This window comes from Triturus cristatus, chromosome 2_2 (assembly GCF_964204655.1).
Source record: "Triturus cristatus chromosome 2_2, aTriCri1.1, whole genome shotgun sequence".
Taxonomy (NCBI): Eukaryota; Metazoa; Chordata; class Amphibia; order Caudata; family Salamandridae; genus Triturus; species Triturus cristatus.
This window is the reverse complement of record NC_140582.1, coordinates 236,117,479-236,143,008: the sequence shown is the minus strand read 5'-3', so window position 1 is coordinate 236,143,008 and position 25,530 is coordinate 236,117,479.

The following is a 25,530-nucleotide window of genomic DNA, read 5'->3' as shown; positions in this document are numbered from 1 at the left end:
TCCAACTAGAAACATTAATATGCACACTTGAACTTACCAAAGGCTTAACACTGTCCATAATACATATTGAGCTTATGGATGATTCAATAAAGTTACCGAACATATCTATTGGCTCCTATATCCTATGTCTATGCAAGGAGTAGGGCTTTAAGTGGGCCGGCTCTTGCCGCTGCTGAGCACCCGTAGTTCTAAAAAGCAGGTACCGAGATGGGTCCCTATCAGGCTCTCCCTTTCCCCCCAAACTTGGTGAAAAAACATAAATCTAAACTCTGAAGCAGTGCCCCCCTTCACTGCCTTTGACTTAACTTCAAAGAGATTCGTTGTAGGTCTTTCACAGTCTCATCATTTACGGAACTGAAGCATTTTCAATATTCTATACAACAAAGTTGTTGCTTATTTATCTTATGTAACTAACAACCATTGACTAAGCCAATAGTCCTGGCGTGTTGTAGGTATAATGTTACTTGTTGTATAATATATCTGGATGCAGTAACAGAAGCAACAAAATACCAGTTAGGTGGTGCACTATGCTAAGCACAGATTTTCTGTTTACTTGTTTTAAGGCACGCCTTTAATTACATCGGCCACGCCCCTTTGAGAGACCCCCAGTTTTTGCATCCCACTTAAAGCCTTGGAGTATTAAAACTTGAATGCACATGTAGCATGGAGGAAAGTAGTCACCATTTACTCTCACCACCAGAAAACTGCCATTCACGGTCACCCCTCCCGGAATAGCATACCTGTTCCTATAGTCAATCGATGCAGCAACTCCAGGGATATGGAATAAACTACTCCCAGTCTCATCATCACAACTCATTTCCATAAAATGGCATATGATTGCACTCTCTGGCAGCACAAAGAATAGCATTGTAAAGCATTGTGCAATTGTGGCCTTGTGGGGTGAATGTGAGGTGGTTCCGCTGCTGGGTGTGAGAACGGGTACTCTTTGCAGACAGAATCTGTGATGGTAAAAATAATACACAACACCTCAGGAGCCCAAAACTCTAAATGGCATTTAAGGCAAAATAGCAATCAGCACAGCAAAATAATTAAAAGAAAATTGTCATTGTAAGTGACCAGAGCTCTTGCTAGAAAAGGGTCAGTTGGAGCATGAAGCTAAAGTACATACATTTTAGGATCGTTTTTGTAAGTTTTCTCTCAATACAAGTCTATGAAACCTAATGATGTGATAGAAACTTGTTACTTGCCAACTGTAGTTCAGGAAAGGTTTAAGTATAGAAACTCTGCTTGCAAACTCGACCAACTAAATCCAATTCATCCTTATGATGGAGGTGTCACAACTCTGATACTGCTTGATCTATCGGCCTCGTTTAACACTATCTCACACAGCACAATATCAGAACACCTAGCTGAAGTGAGCATAACAAACACATCTATAAATTATTTGCACCATTCTTAGAAGTCCGTATGCAAAAGTTGGCCTGAGTAATTATGGGTCCTCTGAAAACCCCATTCTGATGGGAGTACCAAAGGGATCAGCACTAAATCCAACACTAAATAATTTATATCTAGAATTCTTAGCTAGATTAATTGATTCTTATGGCCAAATATTTTACACATACGCCAGCAATATCCAATTTATCTTGAGGCTAGTTGGACACTCAAATAGCACCTCACAACAGGGCTCCTTCAGTCTTAAAGAAGTTGCTGACTGGATGAAGAACAATTCCCTAACTTTAAACTCAGATTAAACAGAGGTTGTCAATTTTGCTAACCCCTCTTATGGTCTAAAGTTTGGTGGCCAGCAGAGAACAACAAGATAGAAATTTAGGAATCATTTTGGACTCCAACCTTACCTTCAAAGAACACATACAAAATCTCACAACCACTTGTGTGCGGTTCTCGTGGAGATTAGGAAGATTCTTGGATGGGAGGCAGATCTTTATCGGTGATAACATCCAAAGCATTGAATTCCATGCCGCATCCATCCAGACTCATCCAACTCTGTACATTTTCAGAAACAGCTGAAGATTTATCTGTTTTATTTAAATGTTTAATCTCTCAAACTTTCTTTTTTTCTAACAGAAGAGTTAGCTTGGAAGTGCAGGACACCTCTTTTCAAGGTAGTAGTTGAGCTTTGTAAATAGCAAATTCATTCATTCAGCAAAAACTTATCTAATGAGCAGCTGCAACAATCTTCTCCCAAAAGAACCGCAAGACGTCCTTGAGGTGAAGAGATCATTAATCGATACAATACTGAGCTCATTATGCTCCTAAAATCCTGCCTCCAGTTGCAAGTAATGGAAACAAGGTTACGCCTTGCAGAAATGTACAAATGTACAAGCTTCAATAAATTCTCTTCTACAACTACTAGATCCATGGCACTTAGCAAACATGTTTGAGGCTAATGGATACTTCAAACCAATAATGAGAGACATACATATTTGTTTACAAAATATCACTATAGAGTTCTTCATGATTGTAGATACAACTAAAATACTATAATAAATGGGAATATATGAATACGTTTTCACACTGGTGTCTACTGCAGGCCTATCTAAAGCACTAGACAATAGAGTGTTATGCACCTGATGGGACAATTCATCAACTGCTCTTTCAGGAATAATCTTCCCTGTTATGTCTGAGGAAAATTTCTTCCTATTGGGTCAAAGAGGAAAACACAGTCAATCAAGTATGTACACCTGGAGATCTCTTAATCCAGATGCAGCAAAGACCACCACAGAGTAAACACCACAAAGAAGACTTTGGGCCACCCGCCAACTTCAGTCAAACTCTAGTCCAGGTTTACCTTGATCCCCACTGTACAAGATGCCAACTCACAAAGGTGGCTTAATTGATGATATTGTCTCTAGGGGTCCAGGTGCAGTAATCGCTTTAGATACGGGAATGCAGGATACCAGCTCTCTGGTCAGAGCAGTGAATACAACCTGAAAATTCTGTCCTTCAAAAATACAATTCCACAGCAGGGAGTGGCCATTAAAACTGGTTATTTAGTTGCAAGGTTCATCTGACAAACTCAACTTGGGCAGAGAACCACAGCAACACTCTGACTGGGAAAAGGTGACATCAGCAAATGCAATAAGGACTCCGTGGTAGGTTTACTTTGTAATATTTCTTCCAGATTCAGGCACAGGAATCATTGCAGGTCATCCCAAGGTATGCAAATGAAATGCTTCCTCCTAGATACCATACAGTCTTCTCTTTTTTTCCCTCGTGATTTCCTGGACGAATCCACCAGTGGGCTACAATGCAGTTTTAAAGACCAGTTGTCTTGGTCACACAGACACCACAATCAGTCGATTTCTTCAACATTCCTGTAGGCCTAAATCTGAGTTTGCACTATTGGGGAAGTGCAGGGTGGGTGGACTGCAAGAGACAATGGCAATAGTCTAAGTCATGGTTACTCGCATGCATTTTGCCAGGGGCCTTAAAGTATGGTATTTGGTGTGACCGAAGGCAGCATTGATGCCAGCAGGTTGGGTTAAGGGAAGGTGTAAGGTGGCCTAAGATTAAGCATGTTCATTGTGTGGACTGCAACCTGTGGACTATTCTGAGGGTTTGATTCCATATTACTCACTAGATCAAGTCCATAGTTTATAGGAGAGTAATAGACATGACAATATTATGTTATGCTGTATTTGAGTTGCTATCCTTATACCACACCCTGGAATAAGCCTTTTTTGTTTGATATCACTCATTTTTCCCAGTCCAAGAGTAAAAGGGAAATACCGTGATTATTGAACTTGAATGAAATAGAATCTTAGGTCTCACGTTCTACATATGACTTTATTCTATTATCTGTAAACTTTAGGAGTGCTTGGAAACAGGCTCAGTTAAAGTAGTGCTATCGAAAGTCCTTAGCAAAGATCCCCTAACAAGGTGCGCAATTCCCTGAGGTGAACAGACACAAATACCCAACCTGTACAGATAGGCATGATAGAGTGGGAAAGAGACTTAGGCAATATTTATGAAATGTGTGGCACAGGGTAGCACAGCAAGTCACCTTGCTGCACTGCCCTGCTTCACAGGAAAAGAGCAGGAATGCGCCGTATTTATCCAATATGGCACATTCCTTTCCTATCCCCTGCAGCCTGTGCTGTAGGCAGGATTGTTTTTTTTGCAGGAAGGACCAGCATGCTTAGAAGGAGGAAAAAACAAGGGGGCCGATTCACAGAACTAACTTAAGACAAAGTCCTAAACTTACTACTTTTGGTATTCACAGAAGGCATTTAGTAGTAGTAAAGTTAGGATTTTGTCTTAAGTTTGACTTAAGACAAACTTAAGACAAACTTAAGACAGACTTAAGACAGACTTAAGACAAACTTAAGATAAACTTAAGAGAGACTTAAGACAGACTTAAGACAAACTTAAGACAAAATCCTAACTTAGGTCTGTCTTAAGTCTGTCCTAAATTTGTCTTAAGTCTGTCTTAAGTCTGTCTTAAGTTTGTCTTAAGTCAAACTTAAGACAAAATCCTAACTTTACTACTACTAAATGCCTTCTGTGAATACCAAAAGTAGTAAGTTTAGGTTTTTGTCTTAAGTTAGTTCTGTGAATCGAGCCCCAAGAGAATTAAAGATATTTCTCCTCATTACGCCTCCACTGGGGTGGCGTATCTTTTTGGCGTATTCCCAGGTTTACAAGTCCTTGTAAATCTGGGAATGTGTCAAAACCATGAAGTTGCGTGGGAACACCCATGCAATACCCATGGAGCGCCTTCCTTGCATAGAGTAAGGCTATGCAGTTAGTTGCTCTGCGTTGCCTTACTCCAAATTTTTGAAGCCATTCAAACCCACGCAAAGTGACTTTGCATGGCTTCATAAATCTGACTTAGAGGTTTGTGTCATGCATATACCACATTGAGTGTTACTTAATGCTAGCCTAGCTTGGTTTAGAATGAATGAACAAGGGGTTCTACATTGCCAATCAGTCTAGTAGAGTATCTCACTTATCACCCTCAGTGTTTCTTCCAGGAGAATACTAATGTATAATGACTCTACATCTAGTCCAATCATGGTTTTTAGATCAGGCTCAAAAGAAAAGTTGAGTACCTTCTTAGTGTCTTTTAGAAAAGATGTCATTTTTTCCACAAGGGGTTTCAGAAAAAAATTACAGAACTGCGAAAGTGAGTTAACACTGAAAATCACAGAACTGTAAAAAGGGATTCTAACCCTGATCCAGTTCCGGAGGCACTTGGTTGTCCTGGTGGCAGTCTTGTTGCCTTAAGGATGTTGTGTAGTGTATAAAAAAATGGAGCGATCAGATTCCTATTACATAGCTATGCTCCTTCATTTTTGGACATCTGATTCTTCTCTAAAGCTTCATCGACCAGGAGTTTTATTTCTGACTGTAGTCTGGGACCTTTTCTCAGTAGTTGGTAATTTGTCCCAGGTGACGAAGGAACTCTGAATCATAATTTTGTCGGTTTGGAGAACAACCATACTGCCTTTATCTGCAGGCTTGATGACTAAAGTTGGTTGTACTTCAAACTCCTGCCTCTGTGTTTCCTTCCCCCCCCACCTTGCAATAAACAATAAAAAAGCAGTACGGCCATATCATAACTCTTTTCCCCCCAGACCCTCCTTCCCTGTTGCGACCTGCCGCTATGCAATAAAAAAATGCAATAAGATGCGATCAGAGCTAGCTGCGTCAATGCAGTTTTTTGTCAATATTTTGAGCTTGTTGTAGAGCAGTATGGCTGCAGTGCCGCATGGCTGAAAGTAATTTAAAAGACGCCACGCCATGACCAGCGCCGGCTGCTTTGTACCACTTTTGTTTTTAACTTTCAGCCATGCTGCACAGCAGCCGCATTGCTGTACAATAAGACTATTAAAATTGACAAAGCCCATAGCTCTTGTAGATGGGAACTATTGGATTTTCGAATGCTTTTAAAGCCATGCTGCACAGCAACCACGCTGCTGTACCACATTACTAAACATTGACAAAACCATTGAATTAGCTCTTTGAAGGCGAGACCTATTATCTTTGCTAATGATTGTTGTTCAAATTAATGTATAAGAACATGCAAAGTACTGATTTTTCTCTTTTTTAGGCGGTGTCGAGTGGTATAAGTGGGGTGATAGTGTGCTCCTATTGTAGTTTGGATGGTTCAAAGTAGCAGGACTGACATACTCGACAGTAACATGTTATGATGATATGTTATGCTTTGTTAAAAAGAATTTATTTTTCGCACATTCTACATAGTTTAGCTTGGGTATTTACAGAGTACTGCAGTCGCTTGGACTGTAGTATTAGATCTAAATACAACAAAATAGCTGGCAGACCAGTGAACATGCTATTTAAGAAAGATCCAGGGGGCTGATTTACAAGCCCTCTGCATCATTTTTGTGCCGCTGTAGAGTCACTTTTCGTGACGCAGCAGCAGCGTAAAAATGCGGCCCATTTACAACGTGACGCATCTAGGGAGATGCGTCACGTTGTAAAGCCCTGCGTCACATTATACCTGCGTCAGGTATAATGTATGCAGGGCGGGCGTTCCAACACAAAAAAGTCTCGTAGAAGTGATGCAGTGAAATCTACAAGATTTCACGGCGCCACTTCTAGGACGCCACTGCGTCAAATTCTTACGCCTGCTTGAAGCAGGCATAAGGAGTGACGCAGCACAATGATGAGAGGCCTCCCCCTGCATTGCTGAAGCTGCGTCGTGCTTGCGACACCACTCCAGCAATGCGTGACTTTTGCGTCAACAGATGCGTCAGAAATTCTGACTCATCTGTCAATCCTTGCGCCATGGTGTGCCGTATTGTAAAAACGGCGCATCCATAGTGGCTCAAGAGTTTCTAATGGTGGCACAGGGAAAGTGACGCATCTTTACAGATGCATCACTTTCTTGTAAATCTGCCCTCAGGTTTTCAAACCTAAAAGTCAAGGGCTTAGCCTGTTATTTTAGTCCTCTGAAGATTTCCAAAGGCATGCAGCCTGAACTGAAAATTACACTGGCCGAATATATGATGTTACTTAGCAGACCATTACTTCGCATGCTTTTAGTTCGTAAATACCTTTAAAAGTACTAAATAAGCATTTACTTCGCAGTATATTACTAAGTATACAACTTCTACGCATTTTGACTCTTTTACCCTTACCCTCATACACTACATTACCCTACACTACCCAAACACCACTACACTACCCTAAAAACTACCCTACCCTACACTACACAAACACCACAACACTACCCTCAACCCAAATACACTACTCTACATAAACACGACCCTAAAATCTAAAAGACAACCCCCTGCACCACAACAGTACCCTAAACCCAAATACACTAGTCTACACTACGTAAACATAACCCTAAAACCGAAAAGACAACCCCCTGCACGGCCACTACCCTAAACCCAAATAAGCTATTCTACACTATTCTACACTACATAAACACAACCCTATAACCTAAAAGACAACCCCCTGAACGACCACTACCCTAAACCCAAATACACTACATAAACACAACCCTAAAACCTAAAAGACAACCCCCTGCACGACCACTACCCTAAACCCAAATAAGCTTTTCTACACTACATAAACACAACCCTACAATCTAAAAGGCAACCCCCTGCACGACCACTACCCTAAACCCAAATACACTACACTACATAAAAATAACTCTTAACAAATAACCCTTAAACCTAAAAGACAACCCCCTGCACAACCACTACCCTAAACCCAAATACACTACTTTACACTACATAAACACAACCCTAAAACCTAAAAGAACACCCCCTGCACGACCCCAAAAACTACACTGCCCCACTTACCTTTCTCTCCTTGTGGTCCCTTGCTTCACCATGCTTCCTCTATTCTCCTGCTTCAGGCGTCGTCAGAGCTGCACGTCGTTGTTTGGAGACGGAAGCGAAGTAGAAGCATGGGAACTTAAAGCATGCGAAGTAAAAGATTCTCCTAAGTAAAAAATGTGTAGTAATGGTAAGTTGTAGTAGTGGCCGTGAAGTAATGGTAGATTACCACACTGGTCTGTGTATTGTAAGGACCATAAATTGATGTAGCTGTGCAGACCTAAGGTTCCTATTCAGTATGAACATCTGGAAACGGTGTTTGGAGGAATTGCTGCATCGTTTGTGAAATACCTTGCACACCAGTTGAGGCCAACATTTATTATTGAGCACTGGCAATGCTGATAGGTCTGGCTTTAAAGGAATTTTGTTTGATAATGTGAAGCATTGCAAGTAAATGGCATGGGAATAGATATATATTTGTGTGGAAGCAAAGGACTGTAGAATAATAATGTTCAAGTTTAAAAGGTCATGTGACAGTTGCACTGTCAAGTCAGAAAATCCATGTAGGTTAATGACTACCCTCCTCCCATTTGTGTTGTTGCCTGTGAAAAACAACATAAACTATCTAGTTTTCTTAAGACACTTTGAGGCATATTTACAAGCCCCTATTGCCACCACAATGTCACTTTCAGTGATACTGGGATGGCGATAGGGGCTTCGCATTATTTACCAGGCAGCCTTAAGCCAAGTGGCTTAGCACTGCCTTGCAAATAAGGCACCCTTTCATGCTGTACTTAGTGTGAAAGGGGAGGGCAATGGGTGTTGCAGTAAGCGTTCCACCGCAATGCCCATTGATTTTGACGCTTCACCCTATTTACAAAGGTGGCGTAAATAGAAAGCAGAGACAAAATTTAGACCAGGGAAACAAGGAGAAATGCTTTAATTCTCCTAGTTGTTGCTGTTTCCATGTGTGCTGCATTGTGCAGCACACATAGAAACAGCAAATTGGCATTGATTGTTTATGCACAGGAAGGTGACACTTCCTGCACATAAACAATCAAAAAAAAGAAATAACATTTTGCTCACATAAAAGTTGCAAAATGTAATTTAAAGATTGTTTATGTGCATGAAGGGAGACATTCCTGCAGATAAACAGTCTTCCCCTCAACGCAGACACCCTTGCACTGTGGTGCAAGGGTGCCTGCGTTGGCGCTAGGCTGCAAAGTTTAGTGCCAGCGCAGGGGGAAACGCAGGGCTGCACCATATTTTTGTTACTATGGTGCAGCCCTGCGTTTCTGAAGTGGCTGAGTGCGACGTTAAGCGAGGAAGGCTAACGCTGCATTCCGTCACTTCATTGTAAATATGCCCCTTAGATTGCAATGTCACGTGTGTGCCCCTAAATGTTCTAGCTTGGGCAGCTGAATAAATAAACAAATAATCACAGCTGGAGGAGGGGAAACACTTTTTTTATGGAATCACAGCATGTACCAAATTAAAACATGTACTACTAACTCCCCACACGTGGGCGGAGCCAAAGCCCCTTTCTAGTGATGCTCACATAATTGTCTGCCAACAATGGTGCTGTCAAGCCAGACCATAAAAATGGTGACCTCAAAATCTACAGCACTGCATTATTTAAATTAGGGGAATTGTGTAACACTGCATTTACAGAGTTGGCATAAAGATGTAATTCTGTGCTCATGCAAAAAAATAAACAATTTTACTATAATGCTAAATGTTGCACCAGTGTGCAAAATAGTCCAAGCTGTGTCTTGAATGAGATTGCCAAATGTTATGTATGGCAATATCATGCAATATTGCATGTCTCATTGTTTACACCTGTGTTTTTTGGCACTAGTTCTATAGATGTGGCTTTGTGTGAAATCCTATATGGGCTATTTCCAATGTGTTACGCCTCCTTTGCATACATTATGGAAAGCTTGGCACTCATGACGCAAGGTTATTTGGTGCTGCACGCACATCAACTTCTGGGGCAAAAAATATTTATTAAATTATAGGTGCTGCAATCCTGCAATAATCTGTGCTGCAGTTCTAGTTCTAGCTTAAAGTTCAGTCACAATTTGAACTACAATAACTTCAAAGTTCACAATGCAGTGATGTGATCTCACGGATGTATGACGTTACAACGCGTGCTGTTACAACGCATGCTGTTACAACGAAACTGTTACAACGCAAGTGGATTTACAACGCATGCCATTACAACGCAAGTCTTTACATCGACTTGCGCTAGATGGCGTGCTAACATTAGAAAAGTGTAATTTACAATTCCAACTCCAGTCCACTTAACAGTAGGGAAGGTGTTGGGATAGTAAACTACACTATTTGTAATGTTAGCACGCCATCTAGCGCAAGTCGATGTAAAGACTTGCGTTGTAATGGCATGCGTTGTAAATCCACTTGCGTTGTAACAGTTTTGTTGTAATGGTAGTGCGTTGTAAAAGTTGCGTTGTAAAGGTTGTTCCCCGCTCTCACATCAGGCTGCCCTGATTTGCACTTTGTGTATAAACAAATATAATTCAAATAAATTAATTTGAGAAGTTTGAACAGAAAACAAACTTATCGGAGATCAGACTTAAAACCATTAACAGAAGAAAAAGATAGAGATATAATGAGCCAAAATGAGAGGATAAAACTGCAATACAAGTGGATAGAAGTTCGTCTTGGTTTGACATTGAAGCATTGTTGAAAATTCTGGCATCCATTTAAGGGTTTATGACAACAACCACAGATGTGGATACTTCATTCATAAACCGTGAACAAAATGGGAGCAGCATATTTCCAATGTTTATTCAACGCCTTCGTTGGTAGCAGTCTGTGTGCTCTGAGGCAGCCATCAAATATTTGCTGTAACCTCATCAGAGACAAAACCGAATATAGGTCTCTAAATTATTACAAAAAACTTTCAATGAACCGTCTCAAGCCTGATCAAGTGTTTTTATCTTGATAGCTTCTTTTGTTAAATCGTAACAACTTCCCACAGTTTTGGAAAGAACTGATAATACAACCAATTTAGAATATGAGAGGTCATTTTGACGAATACAAAAAGAACAATTGATGGACAGAATGCAGAACATTGTCAAACAAACAACTCCATTAAATATATACTAAATAATAATATGAGGACCTGTTGGCTAGAAAACCCTCTATTAGAATTCCCATCCCTCATTTAAACAATGGAAATGCACAATCAATTATTGGATGCCAGCCATATAGAGACAGAAACAGGATTTTAAATGGCTAGAATGTATCAGTATATTTAGAAAGTAAATGCACCAATCTCTGGCATTTGAATTTAAAAGTACAGAATTATGTAGATTTTCCACAGCCTGATGAGCAGAAAATCTGGATTTTATTAAGGACACGGAGGCTAAGATTATGAATAATCAGATTTATCATTCTCGGGCCAACAATTACCAAACTTCAGAAAGGTGAGTTCAGGAATGGGCATGAATATTATCAGCTCAAAGATTCTCGCCCATGGGGGAAATAAATCCGGGGATAGCGCACACTGTGTATGCACCAGTCAAGAGTGTCCGCAAGTTCAGAAGCTGTCCCTCAGTCTGATAGGAAGGAATCCTCATTGAAAAGGTGGCAAAGTGACAAAATGAACGGCAAAAGGAATGTGCTGTCCGATCACGAATCCAACGGATAATATAATTTCCCAGTTGCAGGGTGGCACCTCCTGGGTCACCTCATCAGATCAGACCACTCAGTCCATTGGTCAGTTCGTATAGGACGATTGTCATGTAGCATAAAGAAGACACAATTTTATAGCAAAAAGGTAGAAATCATCATGTAAGCTGTCGGAGTATTAAAAAATTTATTATTACGAAAAATTAGCTTTCAGTAAAGGCACATGAGTGAGTTAAAAAGGACAAATTCTCACTTCAGATGTTCCCATTGTATCAATTTTGTTGCGAATAATCCTGGTATGTGCATGGGAACTTCTCTTCGGAAATACAGTTGCATCCCACGCTGCAAATGCATGAGGCCTTTTCATGAGAACAGAATTGAGCACAAGAAAGAAAAATGCAAGCTTAAGTGAATTTTAGTTCATGAAATACACAATCTAAATTAATTGGAATACATGCTTCAATCTAAAGTTTCTGAATTTCTATATTCTTTGAAATCTATGAAATTTATAAACCATTTTAATTCCATTGCAATTTGCACATATAACCATGGCGCATCACTCCATTTCAAAGGTACCAACATATAAAATCTTTCGAAAATATAAGTCAGCTAAATCGTTTCTAGTAATCCTCATTAGTACATGTATGAAGGTTATTCTGTAGAAGTTTCAAAGAATTTGGATTTACCATAATCGTGCAGCACCCTTTCTCCTTCTTGCTACACATTTTCACATCTACAAAACATTTAGTTCAAGATGAGACTCCTAAAATATACACGTCATTCTAATTTACATTAGTTTAATGAATTCATCAACCACTTAGTTATTTAAAGGAGGATGGTTAAGGTCATCACATTCACATTTCTATTCCACCTTAAAAGATTACCATGAAATCTTAGTAAACACAAACCTTCCTGCACAAAAACAATCACAAAAGGCTTTTTTCCTTTTTCTAGGAGTGCTGCAGAATTCAACACACATAGAAAAAGGAAAACCAAGGAGAAATAAAGATATTTCTCCCCGTTCTGCCTCGGCGTAAGTTTTTGGGGCTGCCTCAGATTTACGATTACTCGGAAATCTGGGGCAGTGTCAAAATGCCATGGATGTTGCAGGGAACGCCCCCAGCAACACCCATTGCACGCCCCTTTAACACAGAAAACTTGTTAAAGGGGACAATATTTACGAGGCAGCATTAAGCCAAAAAAAACTGGCTTAGTGCTGCCTTGTAAATATGGAGCAGGCTCCTGCGCCACGGAACGTCACAAAAAGTGACGCTTCACGGCGCAAGGGGCCTCATGAAATGAGGCCCTTGGTTTTATATGTCAAGTAAGGATTCAGCAGTTTATCTGCTTCATCACATATTTAAATCGCAATTAGGGTGCTCATGTTTGCACTTAAACTGCTACCATCACGTTCTGTTTTGAGGGTGCCACAAATATTATTTGTGCAGCAAAATACATCCAGCTCATGTTGGAAATGATAAATGCAGGGTTCAGCTCAGTGTTGTTTTACATTGATCCTACTGGTTCAAGAGTTTATGAAAAGTACACTGATGTGAATCCCTTTTTAATATTTTTGTACAAATAAGGTAAGTGCTGTTTTCAAAAATGTTTTGTAATAACTTTAACTGGATGAAGAAATAAATGGAGTTCATTGCATGTACGAGTTTATACACCTCGTAGAAATGTTTTTTCTATTTACTGTGTAATCAGATAGGCTCTGGCTGGATAGTGAGTGTCGAGAGGCTTGAAAAATGCACAAAACAAGATGGGGCAGAATAACATCTACTTTTAGACATTCACTAAATAAACATATGGGTTGATGGACTTTTGCTTGTGTGCAAGTGTCTTAATATGTACTCACAAATGGTGCACTGTTCATGAGTGTGTTAAAGTCCACGGTTGGATGAAAATTCACAAAATCACTATATCATACAATCAGAATATAAATTATATAAAGATAACCTCACTTGAAATCCAAATAGCATAATATACTGAACTGTAATACTGTTTGCTGCCATCAAATGAACCCATGTGATTAAAATGATGTTCAACAGACATAATATAACCAGGCATATTTCTGCCAGCATAGCATTCGCCTTACACTTTAGTGGCACGTAAACAAAGCTGTTGTTTTCGATAATCAACAAAACCACAGAAACCAAGGGTCTCATTTACAAGCACCCTGCGCCAAAGGAGCTTCACTTTTTGCGACGCTCTGACAACGCTGTCTACTTCTCCATATTTACAAGGCAGCGCTAAGCCACTTTATGTGGCTTAATGTGTCCTTGTAAATAGCATTCCCTTTGTCACAGTTTTCTGCGTTAAAGGGGCGTCCAATGGGTGTGGCTGTGGACGTTCCCAGCAACACCCATGGCACTTTGACAGTGCCTTAGATTTACAAGGAATAGTAAATCACGTTCACCTCACCAAGGGATGAGTAAGGGTGGCACAAGGAGGAAAAATACATTTATTTATCCGGGATTTTTGCTCTTTTTATGTGTGAAGAAACAAACTGCCATTATTGATTGTATTTGTGCAGGAAGGTGTCACTACCTGCACAATAACAATTATCACTGCAATGCAGGCACACTTGGACCATGGTGGAAGGGTGTCTGCGTTGGTGCCTTTTCTCCTGTTTGTGTGCCAGCGCAGGGGTGAGTACAGGAAATACGCTGTAAATACTGTGCATTTCTGCACTTAGACAACGACTCAGCTCAGCGCAGCAACATTCCTTGCAGCACCACACTGCACCACTGTCTTGTAAATATGCCCCCATGTCTGCAGTTTCACAGGACCAGGGCCTCAAAGTCTCAGCTGTGACAGCTAAGAGTTAGTGAAAGAAGTTACAGCAGAAATGGCCGGAGGCTCTTACACCTACCATTTTCTCACTCTCTCATTGTCAAGAAGCAGCTCTCACCCTCCTCATGTTCTTTTGCTGAGAGATGCTCACTGCCCATCGAGAGAGCTTTGTCAGTTTCTATGGAGGTTAGGCTAAAGCAAGAAAAATGCACACACAAAAGATACAGAAATTTGAAATAGAGAAGAATGTGGGAAGATCAACCCAGAAGCAACCCATCAGCTGTCTTCTGCAAGGTAATATATCACAGCATCTTCCTTGCATTCACTTTCAAGCATTCAGGACCCAATTTTCAAAGATTTTGAGTTGTGTTTGCATCACTTTTTTCATACAGACCAGACACAAAGACATGTGTGGCATTTACAAAGCAATGCAAATTGTTATTTGTGTGACTTTGTAAAAAATAAAAAAATAAAAAGTTATACAACACAGTGCATTGCGCTGCCCGGCGTTACTTTGAATCAGGTAGGCATTCCATTGCTGGTGCATGGGCATTACAGTGGATTTTGATGCTACCCATATCTAGAAGTAATTGTAGATACCGGTTTCCACCAAAATTGTGTCCCTGGCTGACGCTGGCATAACTAGGTGGAATATCTTAATTTTTCCTCATTATTTCCTCTTTGCATGTGTGCTGCGATCTGCAACATACATACAAAAAGGAAATAGCCTAAAGAGGTAGCTTGTGTGCAAGGTTGTACCCTTTCATGCACAAAAGGTATCCTGCTATCCTGACCCTAACACAGACACCCTTGCAATATGGAGCAACAGTGCCTCGATAGCACTAGGAAGCCACAAGTGTGCCAGCACAGGGGGAGAGTAGAACTGCCTTTGAAGATCAGGTGCAGTTCTCCTCTCGTCCGTTCATGCACCGCAGTGCAGCATCTTCACTTGTGGTACATGAACTTGTGTTGCATGAAATCTTTGAAAATATGCCCCTCAGTGTGTTACCCATCTTGAACATTCGAATAAACCAGTTCGTAATGCACTCTTTTGCAACAACTTCCCTGAAAATCAACATACATTTTTCTCACCAACACATTATAATAAAGTCACTTCCAACCACTTTGGAGATAAGAAACCCAGAAACAGGTAACATTTATGAGGCTGAAGCCACCTGGAGTTGTATCATGAATACATGATCATGTTCAGTGCAAGTGCAGATCAGTCTTTGAATTTGTTTTTTCCAACAGTGCACTTCTTACAGCACAAACATTAATTCTGAAAATCACCGAGGTGGTACATGACCAGTAGACAACAAAGCCAAGAAATGCAGCCGGAATCTCACTTAGTGATATAGCAAGAGTACCTTGGGACCTAATGCAAGTGATAAAGCTGGATTCTTATCTTACCATCACCCAGAAGCCTCTCAGGTCGACAGGATATTTTTATCTGCTAAATAGTGTAGAGGGGAGGAAATCCAAAATTAACACATAATCAAAGAAAAATGAATTTTGACTTTAAAAGACCACTGACTCCGAATCTCAATTTTTTTTTAGAGATTTATTACAAAGCCAAAAATAACTGCACATACAAGCACCTCAGCACTAGTTTAAGAAAATAAATGGGCACTAATACAAAGAAAAGTCTACGCAGGTGTCTCATCCGACTCAGGATAAGTAGAATAGTCAGTTTAAGAAGCATTAGACAGGCAATAATGGCTCCAATCTCTATATTAGAACCCATTAACCTAAAAGAAAATCAGCTAATCTATCCCTACTCTATCTGTAAAGTGACATCTCTACTTAACATTTCCCTTCCCCAGGCAAGAGGATAAAAAGGTGTCATAAGTGAAGACTTCCTTAGAAGTACACTTATGTGTCAGAGCTCGTTCTAAGATGCTCCTTCTAGCTTCCCATCTAGACCTCAACTGCTCAACCCACGGGGCACTATCCCTAATTCAAAATCCCAAAAACGTAGAACACGCCCTCCGGCACACCTCTTCAGCCAGGTCTTCTCCCAGTGATTATCCTGTGAAACTTGTCTCCCTTCCAACAACGGTTTACTCATTCTTGGGTCCCAGGCACCTTCTCCGCCGAAAGTATCATGCCTGCATTCCAGTATACTCCCGTGTTGGCTTCTCATGACATCCTAACTTCTAAAACAAAGGGTTAGTTTCTCTAATGAGCTAGGTGTCCTAGCACCTGCAACAGAAACATGGGAACAAGAAACTTTCCACTTCTCTGAGATTTTCTAACATCCCTGAAACCCAAAGCCTTACCAAGGGAAATCATTTTCGGCCTACAACATTTAGCTAACATAAGAAACGAACAGGCCTTTCTCTTAACGTATATGCGATCAGGCCTTTACACAATTTAAACACACACTTCTAGAATTACTATATAAGCATTGATTTCATTACACTTCATATATGAATAAGCAAACTAAATGTGCAGGCTTTAATATGGTGCATGTTTAAACCTAATGCATCACATTACATGAAAAACAATCATTATGCATTGCCTAAAATACATTTTCAATTTAACTACAACATTACTCTTCATAAATGACATGACTACATTTCTAATTCGTTCTACTAGGTACTGCTTTAGTATTACAGTTCTAAGGCACACGTTAATATGGCTCCTCTAAATATGTGGGTGCGGACAAACAGTGATTATGGTGCACCCCTACAAATTTCAGAATAACATGGCGGTCTATCACAAGAAGGAAAATGGACCCCTGCCATCAGTTTCAAACTAAATATAGCCAAGCTAGTTTGGAGAGGGCTCCTGAAACACTTGGGCCCCGGTGCAACACATACCTGATGCACCGTTGATAACAATGCAACCAATATCCTTTCTGTGTTTCCTAGCTGTGCTGTTAATTTATACATTAACTGTGAGATTTTTCCTTCTAATACAAAACCTGTGTAAGACATCTCACACACTCACAAACACACACACACACCCTTATGCTATGGTGCAAGGATATGTGCCTGAAGCATGGCAGCCTAAAATGTGGCAGCGGAGAGTGGGAGAGAGAAACAGTGCCATATCTTAGCTGATATGACACAGTTCTGCTCTCTCCCTTTGAAGCAATGCAATTCAGCAACTTTAGTTTCGCCGTCCTTCACCAAATGTAAGTAGATTTGGCAGAAGTGTATAATCTGTGTCAATGTTTGCAATTTGTGGGCTCTGTGATTCATTTTTGGGCACCAAGACTTATTTTTCATCACTAGACTGTGACAAAAAGCAACAGGTTGGGTAAAGGAGAAAGATGAAATAGGAAACAAGCAGAGAATCTGCAGAAGTGAGCTAGGGAGACAGGACATGTAGGGCAGCTTCTTCATAACCAGTCAGTGCATGGGGCATCCTCGACGCATGGCTTCGCATTGCAAGTCCCTTTGTTGACAGCTTCCTTAAAGGAGACGCAGGACCTTGCATCACACGTCATTGGAAAGGCCGCTGCCCAATGCATCTCTGATACGGGCTTCGCATCGCCTCGGCTGTGCGACACATCCTAAACGAAGGACTTCCCAACGCTCCGCAGCCAAGATTTAAGGCACTCTTGGTGTTGGACTTGGCCCTTTCTTCAGGGTCATCTCAAAACTTTTGCTTACACCCTCCTGTATTCTGAACCCGTTTTTGTTTGCTTTTAGGACTCTGCACACCGTACCACTGCTAATTAGTACTAAAATGCCTGTGCTCTCTCCATTAAACATGTCAGAATTGGTTTCCGCCCAATTGGCCTATTTAATTTACTTGTAAGTCCCTAGTAAAGAAGTACATGTACCCAGGGCCTGTAAATTAAATGCAACTGTCCTCATAGTGAAACATTCTTAACCCCTTCAGTGCCCATTACGAGCTGGACTCGTCATGGGCCGTGGTTGCGCTGTGCCCATGACGAGTCCAGCTCATCATAGACCCCGCCCGCTAATGCAACGGCCGTCACAGGGCGGGGAAAGGGGCGGGCACTGAAGGGGTTAAATTCGTTTTTCACTGCTCCAAGGCCTGTCTCTCCCATAAGATAAAATTGGAGTTACCTTATTACATTTAATAAGCTGTAGCTTCCAATTGTGAGCAGGGAGACAGTGGGTGTTAGGTGGCTAAAGAATTGTAATTAAAAACCCTTTTTAATGGCAAAGTCGAATTTTTAGTCACAATTCTGGAAATGCCACTTTACTAAAGTTGGCGTTTCCTTGTCCTAATGATTGGATGCCTGCAGCCTGTTCCTGGGTCACATGACTAGGTGTAGCTGGCAGTTGGTTTGTGTATATTGCTCCCAAACAGTGAGACAAAGGGAAGATAGGTATTGGCAGGATGGGCCCCTCTGAGATAATGATGGGTAGAAGCTGTCACCTACCACACTTGCACATCACAAAGTCTCTGCCTGAGCACTCTCACAAAGGGTTTGACCCTGGTTTATTCTGACCCCAGACAAGCTGGGGCCACGGCAAGGAGGAAGGAGATGCCTGACACTTCAGGGGGGTTAAAACCTATAGAAGCTTCTTCCACCTCAAAGTGAGCACCAGGAATAAATACTGGACCCTCAGTCCTAACTCTTCAGTCACGTATGGGCCTGTGGACACTGCCAGAAAGAATGACTGTTGTGCTGCTAAAAGCACTACCACTCTGTTGGACTGCTGCTCTGAAGGACTGCTGCCCTGTGTGCTGCCCTGCTGCCCTCTTGCCTGGGTGAGAAAGACTGAACCTGCATCTCTAAACCCATCACCCAGAATGACTCCAAGGGCTAGTTGGCTGGCCTCTGATCAGAAGACTCAGTGACATAAAAAGCATCCCACAACAATGAACCCATTCCCTGGAAACTGCCATTTGTGAGTCCTATCCTGCCAGGTGGTGCCACTCTAGTCCTGGGCTCTTGGAAGTAGGTCTGAAGGTGCTTTGCCAGCCCATCTGTGGACTCAGCAGAACCAAAGCATTTCCTCTGCTGCGTGGCGCAACTCTGAGCAGAACCGATGCATCGCCTCTGCTACGTGGACTTTGCCGAGACAAGGACTTTGCATCAACCACACAGCCTGCAGCCTTATCAAAACCGCCGCTGTGCATTGCATCCATGATGCAGGCCGTCACATCGTACATCAACGACGATGCAGGACCATCCATCATAAGCTCTGCAGCTGATTCACAACCAGCTCGTGCATGACACATCCTCGGCGCAGGACTTTGCTTCACAAACCCTTTAATGACAGCCTCCTCGACGATGATGCAGGCCCTTGCGTCTCAGCTTCACAGCTTCTCTGAACTAATCCTGTGTGGCGCATCTCTGACTGAGACCTTGCATTGGCGTGGCTTAGTGATTCATCCTGGGACCCTGCAACTCTTCACAACCATGATTTAAGGAACTCTTGTTTAGCAAGTCTAACTGGGTCCCTGTAGCCGGCCCGCACTCCATTGCAGTCGGCTAGAACTTGTGACTTTGTCCCAGTACCAGATAGCCACAGTTGGCGCTTTGTGCTTTTTGGAGCTATTATGACTTGAAACTAACTTCAAAATTGCATATGGATTTTTGTTTTTTTGGTGTTAAATTATTCATTACATTTTACTCTATTTTTTCTTATTTGTGTGGAATTCTTCTTGTGTTGTGTTTCACTTTATAACTGTTTGAAGTGCTACATAAATACTTTACACATTGCCTCTAAGTTGAGCCTGACTGCTCTGTGCCAAGCTACCACAGGGCTGAGCACAGGTTAATTTGGGGTTTGCTTGTGACTTCCCCTGACAAGGATTGAGGTTGCTGCTTGAGTAGGATTTTACCTCCCTCAAGCAATAACCCAAATTCATAGATTGAAAGAAAGATACATGCAGTGGAATCAAGACTAGATAGCCTTTGTATTTACCAAACCTGGTGGCATGTTCCTAAGCGAACCTTTTGGCCCGTTCAATTATCTTTTATTGGTTTATTTTATATTTACAAATTGAGCTCTGAGTAGAAGCGCACCAGCATATTGCTGAGATGAAGCACCTTAATTTTCAAGTTTTGAATCTCCATGCAGGAAAGTTTGGACTGACGGTCACAACTAAATTCATGATTAGATACCTGAGCCAAAAGGTTTGGTGAGTTTGAGTTTAAGTGGCGAACTTTTAGACCATACTGAGGGTGCTCTAAAAATTGTAACCCCAACGGAGGCTTTTGGGGGCAGGGGAAGGGTCGAGGGCAGGAGTGTTTCATGGTCATTCAGGTCGACCCCTGAAAGGAACCTCTGACAAAGTAAATCCAGGAGCTTGCCCCTGTGCACGAGGCTTCACCGATGGGTTTTCCCTGCCTGAAACCAGTCTTCACAGGTGACCACTGATCCAATCCACCTACAAGCAGAGTTGGGGAGTCTGGTGTCACACATTTGGGGAGCAGTTGGCCAATTAGGTGCAGTATGTATGCATGCGGTGGGCACGCACATATATAATGTATTGAAAGAGGATGATTCAGCACCCACCATGCGTCATATGTGATGTAGGAATAGTTTGAATGACATAGTGCACAGACTTCATGAAAGTTTTTCTTAAAAAGGTTTCGTTATTCACAGTCTTCTTGTACTCTTTTTATAAAACTTTTCTTCTCTGAATTTCGATGCAGCCAACGCGTTTCATCCCTTAGCAGAGACTTCTTCAGGGTTACAAAATACAGATAATACATACAAAAGTTTTAAAAATATTCTACAAATTCTAAAAAACAGAAAACGCCAAAAACTACACATATTTCAAGTAACCATAAAATGCAGTAATTTGCTATACAATCACAGAATACCATAATTTTAGTCTTATAATGACATAACTAAGCCCCGGCAAAGTTGGTGGAGTTTCAGTATGCAGAGTTCCACGAAGTTGCATAAAAAACTCAGTGGAACTCCGCTCTGGAAGAGGAAATGGGATGTGGGCAAAGCAGCACTTACCTGGTCTGGCGTCTCCGCCCTCTGCCATGTCTGGGCTGCCCTCCTCCTCGCCGTGATCTCCTCTCCTCCTCGCCTTCCTCGCCGCAGGTCGCAAACCCCTACATTGCACATCTTGGGAGGACTGCTCATGCTGACTTGGGCTTGGACATGCAGGGGCAAACTCCACTATGCCACGGAGTTGGAGTTTTTGCCTGAACTCCACGTTCCCAGCGGTGCGCAGTGTTGGCAAAACTCCGCAACCTCTGCTGGCGGAGCGGAGTTCACCACCCAGGGTTTGATGTAACCACTGTGCACACAGCATATTTTTCAGATTTCGTTTACCTAAACTCAAGAAAGTTTTAGTTCTCATGAGGCTATTACCACACATACTTTCAGCGTTACGGTTAAGTTACACATGTTATACATTGTACTGAAAGGAAGAGACATTCAGATCCTTGAATCTCGCTTAGGGGGCCTCCAGTGCTTGTGGAAAAAACCTGCTAGTTTATAATTAGGTACCAATAAAATAATGACATGCCAATAGGAGATGTAAATCTCCAAAGGTTGGAGTGATGAAATGCTAATCATGGAAAACCATATAACAGACTCTATAATAGCTGGTCCCCTAGGTGAGATATAAGGATCTGAATGTCTCTTCCTTCCAGTAAAATGTATACAAGGTGTAACATAACCACATTTATCAGTGTGTTGTACTAGGCTCAGGAGAGCTAAAACTTTCTTGCGTTTGGATAAATGAAATCTGTGGAATATGCTGTGTGAACAGTGCTTACATCATTGCAGGACAAAAATGTGGTTATTCTGTGATTGTTTATCATATTACTGCATGTTATGGTTACTTGAAATATGTGTACTATATGTGAGTGTTTGGCGTTTTGTGTTTAAAGAATTTGTAGAATGGTTTTAAAAAATTTGCATGTATTATCTGAATTTTGTAGCCCTGAAGAAGTCTCTGCTAAGGGACAAAATATGTTGGCTACATCGAAATTCAGAGCAGTAAAGTTTTATAAAAAGAGAAGAATAAGATTGTAAATACAGATATCCTTTTTAAGAAAAACTTTGATGAAGTCTGTGCACTGTCATTCAAACCGTTCTATATCACATATGATGTATGGTGGGTGCTGAATCATCCTAATAGATTATATTGAGTTTTGCTCCTGTGTGGATGATTAAGTGACTCATCTTCCTGATACCTGCACCCCTCTGTTTGTACTTGTATAATCCATTGTGTTAATCCGAAGTGATAAGTGCAATTATAGTTGCCTCAGTCCCGTCTTGTAAATCACATATATAATGTACCATTTATGAGTCAGGACTCAAGTTGCACATGACGTGAAATGATGCTAGATATTGTAGAAAGTTAAGATCCTTTAAATCCTATATTTGTCGTTTTTTCTAACTATGTAATTATAATTCAGCACCTATGCAAAAGAGAATAAGGCATTTCTTATGCAAGAAAAAGCTGAGGATTTGTTTATAGACCGACCAGCTTGAAACATGTTTTTAGTAAATATTCACCTAGAGTATTCAAATACATAATTCATAAAAGGTCTTCTGTGTTGAATATTCCTCCTAGAAACAGAGGTGTAATATAAAATGGTGGTACCCCGCCTGCACAATATGGTGAGGGGGCCACCAAGGAGGGGCGGACAGGCCTTTTATTCCACTGGCCATTTCCCAGGTGGGCTGGAGCCAATGAAGGCTGGTTTTAAAAGTCTAGGGCCGCTCCTGCACCCTGTGTCGCGTTCCCTTGCTCCCCAAGTTAACTGCAGCAGGCACTGGAGGATTCAAGAGAGAGAAAAGGGGAGGGAGGGGAAAGTTGAGAGAAAGCGATCAGAGTGGGGAAAGAGAAAGAGAAGAGAAGGAGAAAGAGAGAACAGATTAATGGAAATAGAGAGATTGCTTGCGGAGACAAACTAAGCGGGCTGGTTTGTGCATTGTTTCGGAGTGGCCTTTGTTTCACCAGTCCGGCCATGCCTCTGAGACTCCCATACCGCATAGAAAGCATAGACCTTAGGTTGAATAGGCACCTTCCCCTTACGCCACACGTGCTGCAGGTGCCAGCCTTTTGCCCCCAGCTACAAAAAAGTGCATTGTGGATTAAAGAGCTACTGGTTCGTACAGATAACTTTGTCGGCTGGTTGTTCTTTCAAAAGGAAAACACTTAGCCATATTCGCCCCTCTGTGCACAATGGAACGGATAAAGGCTCAGAAAGCTTATCTCCGAATACATCTATTCTTTCAACATTCAAACTTTCCCCTATCCGATCTTTAAGTGGGTTTCATGACTATAGTAAACTGGCAAAGTGATATTTGCTTTTCTAGATGGAAAAAGCTTTCTCTGATGTCTGCTTAACCAATTCACCACTCTGTTGTGCCTTCCCTTATGGCGTCTTGCATGTACATACTTTGATCTGCTTCACAAAGAAAGGTCCAGATAAAAAGACCATTTGGTTGGTAGGAAATGCAACTACAATACATAAATAAGTAAACACAGAACTTAAACAGAAGTCTGTGCCAGCATTATTTTCGTAATGGTGCTGAGATCCAAGAGTCCTTTGTGAGTGTCATCCTAATTTTTACTCTTAGATGTAAAAGAGGCAGATTTCAAAGGTGACCCGCGCTTTATCCTGTTTTAGTGTGTTTTGTTTTGTTTATTGTTGTTTGGTAATCCTCTTATTAAAGAATTACGTGGTGTATAAAAACGTGATTTTCCTTGCTCCAACGTCAATGCACGTTTTCGTTTGGTGCAAGGTAAATATGCCCTTCATGTTAGTTCTTATATCATTGTGAATATTATTATTAATGTTGTTTTGAGGCATCTAGACACAGAAGAGTCCCTGATACACAAAAGGAGTCCTACGATGCAAAAATATGAAAACTTGCTGAATTAAAGGTATTTAATTTATCAGGAATTACAAACATGAATGGCAAAAACAACGCTGTGCAACTTATACTTATCGTACTATAAGTTATGCACGATTGTTTTTAGGCCTCATTTTCTCACATATATTTGCTGAAATAATTAGCAAATGCGGGATTTTGTCAATTAACATATTTGTTTATATTTAACTACTGATGACTACTTTTTAAAATATGCTTGCCTACCCGACCCCCATATAAATATATTTTCTGGAAGAAAAAAGACTTTAGTACTGTTTAGTTAATGTTGGCTGAAGTTAAACGGTGTTTACAACACAGACACTGGAAGGACAGGAAATAGACCATTTAACATCCGTTAAAAACAACTTCCGACCCTGCCGAAAGAGCTCTCAGAGTGTGAGACTTTCAGTGGCTCAATTACTAAGATGAAGGAGTGAAAAACAATGGGGGTGATTATGATGGAGGTGAACCTGCCACAAGCAGGCTGCCGGTGGCGGGTTCACCGCCATAGTGCGGCCAATTACCGGACGCCAGATAAGGATGGCGGACGGTGTGCCTGGCGGGCAGAAAGCCCATCCTCCATGGGTCCGACAGAGGCAATCGTTACGATTGCCTTTCGGACCCGCCCCGCATCCTCAATATGGTGGCGTTGCCTAGCAGGCACCGTCTGCCAGATTAAGGTCCTGGATCCCTGACAGCCTTTCCATGGCGGGTCATCCGCTATGGAAAGGCTGGCGGGGATGGACTTTGGGGACCCGGTGCGGGTCCACCTTGACCAGAGGCACTTTGGTTTTACACTTGCCCCCTACATTTCTCCGCATCACCTGGCAGGCACCGCAAGGTGCCTGCCACGTAGTGCCGGGAAATACAAAACCTGCATTTTTTCCATTTTGGCGGGTGCAGCCAGCAGCACCCACCGCAATGGTAAACATGTAGAATGTGGCAGCCACAGTGGCGGTGGCATTGTAATTGGGCATGTGGGACCCCCGACACAATGACGGGTGGTCTCCATCTCCGTTAGGGTGGCGGGCGGACTCCTAATCAGGCTCAATGTTATTGGTAGTTAAGCAAGTGTTTTTGGTATGGGTAGGTATTATAATACGTACATTGAAAGCATGTCAGATTGACCATTAGCATTCTGGATACATTGATGACGTGTGATCGTATGTTATTAATTATTCCTTAGATAAAAATCTTGGTCGCACTTTGTGTATTGTAAGCTGTTGTTTTATTGTGCTGTGATCACTGGCATGTTGAGGGAGGACTTTAGAGTAGGAGATTGACGTCACAGGAATAAGGTGAGGAGCAGAGAAGGGTGAAGGTCATCAGCCACAATTGTTTTATAAAGGCAGCTTGATAGAAGTCTGTTACAAGTTGTTCCTGGAGACACTGGGGCCCTGATTCACAAAGAGCCTCCACACTCAGAGCCTCATTCATGAGGGATTGTGCCGCCGTTGCGTCACTTTTTAGTGACGCTGCAGCGCTGTAAAAAATGCACCACACTGCGCTCTATTTACAAAGTGACACATCTAGGCAGATGCGTCACTTTGTAAAGT